General features: G+C 41.8%; 1 long non-coding RNA gene across 1 annotated transcript; it reads right to left on the bottom strand.

Moving 5' to 3' along the window:
* Positions 1–272: 272 nt before the first annotated feature.
* LOC139045838 (uncharacterized) lies at positions 273–1019 on the bottom strand. The gene is made up of 2 exons (XR_011504986.1): positions 904–1019; positions 273–575 (listed from the first exon to the last, which is right to left on the bottom strand). It is a non-coding gene; the product is annotated as an uncharacterized lncRNA (long non-coding RNA).
* Positions 1020–10497: the final 9478 nt, after the last annotated feature.

The raw sequence follows: 10497 nt of genomic DNA, 5'->3' as shown, positions 1-10497 counted from the left end.
GCCCAGGGACCTTTCCATGTCAGTTGGCCGGTTAATAGGCCCAGCTCCATTCCCATTTTGCCGGTTCTCAAACACTACACATTCTCCACACTCCACACTCAGATATTCTCTCTATTTACATATGCAGACACACATATATTCACAGATGTCTCAATCAGAGGAGCTGTGGTTTTCCTCCTTCCACAGGGCTCCATGGGTTTAGTGGGAGGGGAAGGGGGGCTGTTGCAAAGGTTCTTGTTTGAGTCTCTGATCTCTATCCCGCGCTGTGTCACTAGCACTACAGAAGTAAAGGCTACTGTCTGCAGGATGAGCACTTGTCACTGTCAGAGTTGAAAATGTTTCGTTGTGATAATTGATGGGAAATTTGGCTTCGTCAAAACCTTCTTCATATGTGGCTTTGGAGCCCTTATTAGAAGTTGCAATCAGTGTGAGGCCCTGTTTCGGCAACTGACGATACCAAAACACAGTTGGGAGCTGAAGGCCCTGTGGATGGCACTCAATCTTCACAGACGTTCCATTCTTACAGATAGCCCTGCTTGGATGTTGAAAGACGAGAGCACCAAGCCCTAAACCTGCTGAAACAGAGGTCAAAGAGATGAACAAGGCTAGTAGGACCAGTCAGACATGAACATAGGCAGAGAATTCACAGCCTTTACCCCTCGCCTTTCTCCCAGAGAACTCTGTTCGTTTTTGAAAAAGTCTTCCTGTAAGACTCCCTAGGATCATAATCCCCCATCTCGCCTGACTGGTGCCTTCTCAACTTACCCTTTACATCCCTAGAGGGCATGGATGTCCCCTCTCATTTTGATCAGCATAAAAAAATCCACAACCTCTGGCTACCACTTCACTCATGCTAACACACACATATACTTGCCCAAGCTACTAATATAATAAGGCTCATACTGGGCCCCAGAAGCAGCAGAAGCACCAACATCTTCAGTTCTTGGCCTCACACCACCCTCTCTCAAGAGAGGTATGACCATGTTCTTCATCACTCCTTTCTCCACCCTTAAAAGGACGGATGACTGCTTACATAATCCTGAGGATGTTCTAATCTGCCCCCTGGTGGTGATCTTTTCCAATGATGCAGGATCTTTTGCTCTTTCTATCAAATAACCACACATCATTTGCTTAAGAGTCTCAAAAATGTTTTAATTCAACTCCTAATTTTATGGAAGATACACCGAAATGTAGATCGTCGAAATGACTGAAACAAGTTTCTTGGCCTTATATAAAGAAAGGGGTGTATGTTTGTGTAGTCAGTGGCATTATAGACCCTTCTTCACCTCTTTGCCATATCCTCAAAGCAATCAAGGGCAGCATAAACCCTGACAGTTGGTTTTTCGTTTTTGTCCCGCATGTACCTAACTTCAGCTTTGATTGCTGAGGAATCCACTTCGAAGAGGCATCTGCTTCTAAGATGGCTATCTCAAATAAACACAGTTCCAACCACATGACTAGATCAAGAACCAGGACACTTCCCAGCCGCCCTGGGCCCAGGCGCCTTTGTTTTGGAGATCTTGGTTGATTTCCATAAGTGACCACTTGGAGCACTTTCTTTTGCTCTTTCAGGGCCTTAAATTTCTGATCTCCTGTTTTAAATTCTACAACACAGAGTGAGCCCACAAAACCCTAGATTCTCACCCTCAACACCAATACAAGGAGAACCCCAGGCCTGTGTTCTCTCTCTCTTTCTCTACCCATGACCTTGCCCTGTGGCCCCAGGTGTGCCGTATAATTTCCAGGACCTCTAAGTAATAAACCATTTTTTTTTCCAAGTTTCCTGATGGTTATTGCTGAGGGAATCTTACAATCATAAAACTACAAGGGCCCGTCCAGCCACAACATTGGTTATCAACAGGCTCAGACCAACACACAACACCAAGACAACTCATGGCTGTTAGTCACTAGAACTGTAGATGAGCGTAAGAATTCCCAGGCTACAAGTTCAATGTTTCTTTATATTGATGATGTGGACACTTCCTCATCTTAAATGAACTATTTATTTCACAACTATCTCATGCCAGTTCCCCTCATGTTGATGGACTTAACACTAAACATGGCTACTTACTATAGTCTCTATGTCTTTGTGTAAAACACTGTGGAGGCTGTGAGGATAGTTTATCTGTAGAGATTTCACCATGATACAGGTCATAAGCTAAGTATTGGTCAAAGGAATGGGTTATAGGGGATTTAGGGATTTACTTCTTCTTTGAACAAGCCAGAAAATTTGTTCAAAACTGCCCATGCTTGGAAATGAGTGGCAGTTTCAAGAGGCTGAAGATTTTTCTCCAAAGCATTATACGTTCATTTTTATAACAACCTCCAGGTTGTGCTTTCAGTTAAGGTTTAGTTCTTTTTATCTGGAGTAGGTAACTAAGAAAGGTGGGATTAGGTCTTGATCTATCAAATTATGTTTGTATTATAGTGATATAGATTTTTATCATAGCAAGTGTAATTTTTCCATACTAAATATTACTGCATACATACGACTGATATATGTATTAAAGGGCATCTGACATGCTCCTGGAGCTGTATTTATTTCATGGGTAGTACACACCACATTACACTGGGCCCACCTACCTCTATAACTGAATTTGTCCTGCAAAGAGTAGGTGATTGTGCCTTTCAGTGCATTACTTCTGGTATAACATTATGACACATATGAGATGAAGTGACTGGAAGCCCCCAGATCAGGAGAAAATCTTTCTATAATATTTGAGGAGCACCAGCCATCAGGTATATACTCATGGTTGATATTACTGTAACAACTTAACAAAGGAAGAAATGCCTTGCCCAGAACCTTCTTCCTGGCATAGTTCTTGATTAGAGTTGACTTCAAGAAAAATATTTGCAAATGAAGCGGCTATCACTATGCTCTGAAGTCATCATTGGTCCAAGGCAATGAGGAATAGGATCAAAAGTACCAATTTATCACATTATAGTAGCTACTCTTCAAAGATGGCACCCAGATGAACCCCACCTCCCAGTAGTCACATTCTTGTCACTCCTTTCCTTTTGACTCTGGACTGGCCTGTATGTGCTGTAGAGAACACTGCATGGTTTTCCAAGATAGGTCATAAGTAGCCTTGTAGATCCCACCTGGCTCCTTTGAATACTCACTTTTGGGGAAGTCAGCCACTATGTCATAATTTTAAGTACCCTGAGGCCACCATGCCATGAGGAAACCCAGCTACGCACATTGAGGGTCTGTGTGGAGAAAGAGAGACATGCCAGACTAGTCCACAGCTGTTCCAGCCATCCCAGATGAGGGATCAGATATGTACATAAAGAAGCCATTTTGTATGTCCAGCCCAGGTGAGCCTAGAGGTATCTCTAGCCTCAGTGACTATCTGACTGTGACGACATGAGAGACCCCAAGTGGGAAATGCCCAGCCAATCCTATCCAACCCACAGAACAATGAGAGATAATGCATTGTTATTTTCATTCGCTGTATTTTGGGATGTTGTTCCTGCTGTTGTCATTGTTCTAAGCTTTTTAAGTGAGCTGTAAAATACATATAATAGACTACACAAATCTTAAGTGTACAGCTTACTGAATTTTCACAAATGAATACACTTTTGTAGTTACTACCCAGATCAAGATACAGAACATTTCCACATCCTAGAAGTCTCCCTCATGCTTCCTTCCAAGTAAATTAAAAACGCCCCCAAGCATAGCCACTATTTAAATTTCATATAGTCTTCACTCTTGTGTCTGGCTTCTTTTGTTCAATATTCTGTTTGGGAGATTCGTCCATCTATGACTTTGCAGTCAATATTTGATTTTTTGCTGTTCTATTTTATAAAAGTAACACAATTTATTTTTCAATTTCATTTCTGATTGACCTTTAAGTGTTTTTTAATTTGAGATCCTCATGAGTAAAGCAGCTGTGACAGTGTTTTTCTCACCTATTTTTTTCTATTTCCTCAAAATTCTGGAGTATTTGTTGAGTTTGTATCCAACTAATAAATTGGATTTCTGACTTGTCTAATTTGCTACTGAATACTTCTAGTATATTTTTAAATTTAGATATTGTGTTTTTCCTACCCAATAAATATTATAATTCTTTGATTATGTTTTCTATAAAGTTTTCTTCCTAGTTAAAGGATGAATTGGCTTCTCAAAACTTGCTAAGAAAACATTTAGTGACATTTTAACTTTTTAAATTTTTTTAACCTTCTTTTCATACAGTGACTCTCTTACAGCTTGGTCCTGGGAATGGAAGCTGTTATGAAACCTCACAGCTTTTCAGTGTTAGGACCACTCTGAAAAAGTAAATGGTTCAGTAGTTTTAGAGTAGATGTTTTAAAATCAAGTAAAATCCATATACTTTATTTTATACATTCCTCAACAGACAGGAGGAAATCTGTATCCCTTCTAGTTATGCCCAAGACAACAAAGAAGAACAAGACTGTCTTTCTCTTACTGTCATCCCTTTAATTTCCTTCCTCTCATTGGACACATAGCCTCACCCCATCCCATGACCTCTGGAAAATGGCTTGCACACAGGGAGGGCTGTCTCCCCAACTAAAAGTCCAGGAGTGCATCAGCTGGTTCAGGAAATGACCGACCTGGAGGTATCTGTGAACATGGTCTGGACTGTCCAGGTGAAGCATTTTAGATCCATCCCATTCCCAACTGTTTCCTCACTCTTACCAGAGAGCATTAGTTGTAATCATAGCTTGGAATGCTCATCACAGCACTTGTCAGTATTTTAAATCCCATTCAGAGGTTAGTGTCTCTTTCTCATCTCTCTATCTCAGTATATTAGTCTCTAGGTTAGGCAAGTTTCCACAGAATATTTGGGAGAATAAAGCCAAACTCTACGCAGAATCAGAAAGGAATCCAAATAAAATGCATGAAGCCAAAGCTTTCATATTATGGTCAGGGCCTCCCCACAATTTCCCAGAATTTGCTTGTCCCAGAAGACATGTGTCCACGCATTTAACAGACTGGAGTTCTCAAATGCTTCCAAGAATTTTTCAAAATATATTTCATCCAGCATTTTTAGTTGGATGCACTGTGAGTGCTATTCTGAATAGTATAGACTGTCATACATTTCTAGAAACAGAGTTAGGTGATCAAATAAAAACTTATAAACAAATGGAGTCCAAAGAATTAACACCATTTGACTTATTTTTTTTCTTAGAGATTGGCACCTGGGCTAACAACTGTTGCCAATCTTCCTTTTTTTTTCAAAGATTGGCACCTGGACTAACAACTGTTGCCAATCTTCCTTTTTTCTTTTTCAAAGATTGGCACCTGGGCTAACAACTGTTGCCAATATATTTTTTTTTCTGCCTCCATCTCGCCAAACCCCCCCTGTACACAGTTGTACATCTTAGTTGCACGTCCTTCTAGTTGTGGGATGTGGGACACTGCCTCAATGTGGCCTGACAAGCAGTGCCACGTCCACGCCCAGGATCCGAACCCTGGGCCACTGCAGCGGAGCACGCGAACTTAACCACTCGGCCACAGAGCCGGCCCCCATTTGACTTTTAATTCCATATTTAGGTAGCAGACCATGAAAGGAGAAAATATACTGAAAACGTAAAGATCACTCAGGTGGTGGTTGTGGATCGGGGAAATCTTACTCATCTTTCAAGTTTCATCTCACATTTTGCCTTCTCTTTGAAGCCCTTGCTGATGTCATCAGACAGAATTGGCTGTGTTGCTTCTTATAGTCCACTTACACCTCTGACTAAAGCATACATATATGATCTTTGATTACAGTATTTGTCTCTACACATTTCACTCCCCACTGGACTTTCATTCTTTTTCTGAAGAAAGGAAGTGTTTTCCGTACATTTTGTTTTCCAGTGTTTTGCAAAGTAGAAAAAAGATCTGGTTTGTAAAACTAACTTCTCTCTTCTTCTCTTTCTTCCTTCCCCTCCTCCTCCTCTTCCTCTTCATCTTTCTTCTCCTTCTTCCTTTCTCTCTCTCTGTCTCTCTCCCCACGATATAGTTAGATATAAATATATCCATATATGTCATGTTTAAACCCAACTTGGTAGATCACTGATGTCCGTTCCACTCCACAAAGCATGTTGATGGCAGCAGCTGCCTTGGAGGCCTGGTTGAGGTGGAGGAAAGCTGGCAGATCAAGGTAATGAGCCTAGAAAAGCCTGCCATCTGGTGGGAAGCAGGGCTTGGGACACATTTATGCACAGAGAGGAGGTGGCAGTGCTTCACTGTGTCTCTATTACTGGCACAAAAATGCAGGGCTGTCTGGTTCTTTTGAGTCAATGATGTCACAGTGAGAGGAAAAAGAATGCCTTCCTCTCCCAAGAGGCACTGTCTCCTTTCTGAACAGCATTTACAACCTGTAGGTAGTAGATGAGTCTCAGTCCAGGTTCTGGGTCCTGTAGGTACCAGTACATGGCGCCCTAATCTAAATTCTGTTCACATTCCAGGGTCACATCTTCTCCTTCCTCTCTGATTAGGGATTTTGGGCTCTGAGTGATTCCACAGTCCATGATGCCTAAGGAAGAGAAAGAAAGGCTCTGGAAACACAGCCCAAGAGGGTGCCTAATGCTGCTGTCACAGGGAAAGTCTTAGATCTGGAGCTTGACACCTTTGGGACAGGAATTTGCTCCCTGAACCCAGGACTCATCAGTTCCCAGGAGTCAAAGGGCCACCCAGAAGAGCACCTGTTTTCCCATAGTGGGCAGGGGGCTCTCCTTTTGGCTCCAAGCACTTGCTAGAAAACAAATGAGGAAAGAAACTTAGCTCAGTGATCCCACTATCTTAATATGCAAAATTTGTCAGAAGGCTAGACTGGATAGTTGGAAGAGGTCTTGAAGATTTTACGAGAGGAGCCCCCTACTTTTGGGATGAGGAGACTGAGAGGGCAGACCTGAATCACTTGCTCCCCCACTTGTGCCTCCCTCATGAAACTCTGCATTCATTCTGGCCTGAATGGGCTGACACCTCCACATATCCAGACTGGAGTCTTCTCTGATTGGCCCCCTGGATTTTACCTTCCTACTTATGCTAATGTCTGATGACTATGGGAGCAATGCAAACAGTCTGGTCACACAGATGGCAGAATTCACTTGTAATCCCATCTACTCCCCAGGGAAAGAGTGACCCTGGGCTCTGTGCAGAGCTGTCAGTGACAGGGATTGACAGGCACCACTCAGACCTGCTGCCAGGAGCCCGGTACCTCTACATCTTCCTCTGCATTCAGGCCCAGGCCTCACTTTCATTCCAGCACCTTCTGCCTGGCTGGTTTTACTTCTCTCCATCATTTTCATTCTCTTAGGTGTTTCCCTGCCTTACTTCAACGCCCTTACTTCATTTCCATTTGAGTTTATTCTTCCTTGGGTATCTTAATTTATTTTTCACTTCTTAGGTAATTTTGTCTTTTTGTATCACTTCTCTCCTGAATTCTATCAACTATTTTTCTTTTCTTTCATCCCTGTTTTTGCTTTTCTGTTCTTAAGTTTTGAACTTCTGGTTACAGGTGGGTTATCCTATCTTCAGCTGCTTGCTTGAGTATATTTAATTTTGTTTAGAGTGTAGATTGGCATTTTCTTCTGATTCATGATTGTTTTTGAGGGATATGGTCAGAGAGGGAGGGTTTTCCTTTACTGTATGGATTTTGCTCTCCTTTTGTTCATTTTTGTGATTTTGAAGTATTTTAAAATATACATCGCTTAATAGTACACATTGCTGTGGTTCTAGGGAAGTTCAGACCCTTTAGGAAGTTTGTGTGTTTTCATGATGTGGAGTTATGAGTCCTCTTATTTTGTGATTTCCTTTTCTCTTGCAGGACTTTACATTTCCCCTTCGTCTTTTCTCCATCACCACCCAGTTCCTGGAGGACCGTTTTTCCTTTTTTATGCCTTTTTTCCTCTCTCAGAAGCTGTGCATTCTGAAGGCCACCCCTTTCAGTCTTGAGCCTGGCTCTTTAAGCGGGGTGAGTGCTCTTTGAAATCTTCTCCCTCAGGTCCTGCTCAGATTGGACTGGGGGTGTTTTTACTAGTGGTCCCTCCAACACCCCCTCAGGCCCGGTCACTACCCTCCTCCATCCCTCTGACAACACTTCTGCTCTATCTCCTCCAGCAAGAGAAAGTAAGGGACCGGGGCAACAAAATAATTTCAGAAAATCAAATGCAGAAAACACACATGAGCGATGTGCTTTATACTCCATCTTGCTGAAGAGAACTTCCTTTGTGTGTATTTGAAGTGACTTTGCGTTTGTCTGCCTTATGATTTTCTGAAATTGTTTCATCAAAGCAAATGATAATAAACAAATAAAATGAAAATAAACCCACTTTTCTGTAGGTGCCCGACATCTGTTGTGTGATGAGAATAAAAAATGTGTTCACTGAGATAACACAAAGTTGAGGAGATGTGTTTCTAATGAACAGTATTTTGGGCCAGACATAGCTCCTCAATTCTAGACAAATTTATCCAACTCTAGTTCCACTATCTCTGGGATATCCTATAGCAGGGGATTTTAATCCTGGCATCTATACACATACCTGCATAGGCACTATGGGAGGAACAAAATCTAGATTATTCCAGAAAGAATAAGAGGCAGCACAGTGTGGTATAAAAAGCACAGCCCTTTGAGCTAGACAAACCTGGGTTAGATGACCCTGTATCTCTCTCTCTCTCTCTCTCTCTTTCTTTTTCTTTTGAGTTTTAGAAAGAAAGATATACTCCACAAACTTGTGTTTTCTCATGTTTAGAATGAAGACAATATTTCCTTTGTTTGAGTGTCCTGCTGATTAAATAAAATTCCATATTTAAAGCATGCAATAGAGAACTTGAAATAGACTATGAAATAAAGAAAAGCATTAGTCAATAAACATTTACCTAAAAATTATGTCCAGAGTTAGAAAATCTTTACCTTTTTCAGGTGACAGAGCCTTAATACCTGAGCATGGGCTGGGATGTTCCATGCTATTTCTATAGTTCCCCCAACATCCATCCTCACTTCGCTAAATACCTCATAGGTAATTTGTTCCCTAATCAAACAACATGTCCCCTGCCCCAGCCCACACTGTTTCCAGGGTTGGGCCTGAAGGGTGTTTGTGCTCTGAGAGGATGTGACTCTGCATTGATGTGGATGAGGAGCTGACACAGAAATCCACTGCTGAGTCTCCCAGCTCTGCCAACTGGATGTTTAAGACACTGTGTCCCCGTTTGGGAAATTGAGCAGAAAAGCATTTTGCTGACATTCCTGACTTGTGTATGACTTTTTCTTTCTGGCGGTCGATCATGAATTTCAGACCTTCCTCCAGGAGGTGCTGATACCAGTAAACATGACTGTGCCCTGTCACCAGACTGCATCTCAGTGTTACCTCCTGACCTCTCACCCTGACCAAGTTTCTTGGGTCCTGGATGGTGTCAGCATTTGTGGGACTTCAAGAAAGAAAAGATGGTATGAGACAGAGTCATAACGGCAGATAAAGGGAGCACCTTACAATGAAGCAAGCCAAGGAAAGATCAAATATCTTTGAAGTCTCTGGTGTCCAATTAAAAATTCACATCCTTTTGCTTTTTACTCTATAATACAATTATTTGTTTTCATTTGAATGTCAATACCCTTCCCAAAATCTTTGGGCAACGTGGACGTCCAGGGCATATTTGAGACACAACTGTAGAGCCACAAACAAAGCCAAGTGATACTGATCCATTAGGCCAGAACTCACCTGCCCCCAGGAGTCAGATGACCACCTAGCAGAGGAGTCCGTTGCCCATGGCAGAGCTGGGCATGAAGGTGAGCCCTTAGGCGGGACCCAGGAAGGCTGTTGACTGCAGCAGCTCAGGGGGCTAGACTTCACTGCTGCCTCCCATGAGGCAGGTCTTCCAGTGAGGTCACCATTTCCAGAGGATCCGATTGTCTCTAGAACTAATCTTGTACATCAATTGAATGGAACATCTTTTTTTCTTAACTATATTTACAACTTAGCTTAATATGTGTTAGTGTGGCAGAGAGTGTTGTGCAGGGAAAGTTGAGAGATGAATGTCTTCATTATCAGTCCTTAGTTTCTGAAACGTTAATATTTACCACTTCCTTCTCCACTTTTTCATGTCATTTGTTCCTTTATTTTCCTTTCTTTGGTTCACATCATCTTTCCGTTTTCTGATGTTGAGTAGTGATAGTGACCAAATGTGATATCTGGGAACATGTATTGAGAGACAGGGAAGTGGAGACCAGGATTGCTGGGGAAAAAATTAGAGACTTCAAAAGATCTGACTCAGTTTCCTTCTTTCCTCCTTTACCTCAGCTGAGAAATGGATTCAAGCATTTTGAGGGAACATTATTTTATGGTTTATAGTTGAATTTTCTCATCTTGTGTTATTCTACTTGAATTTTTGATAGAAGTAATTCAAAGAACAACGAGTATAAAAAGTATAAATTCACCCTCTCACCTCATATCCCCTGATTCTATTGATTTATCTGTATTATTCTCTTTAATCATGGATGACATACCTATGTTTGAAGGGCCTTCTTCTGTCTTTCTTTCCTACTCCGT

The sequence above is a fragment of the Equus asinus genome, chromosome 1 (assembly GCF_041296235.1).
Source record: "Equus asinus isolate D_3611 breed Donkey chromosome 1, EquAss-T2T_v2, whole genome shotgun sequence".
Taxonomy (NCBI): Eukaryota; Metazoa; Chordata; class Mammalia; order Perissodactyla; family Equidae; genus Equus; species Equus asinus.
This window is presented reverse-complemented; position numbering and strand designations above follow the sequence as displayed.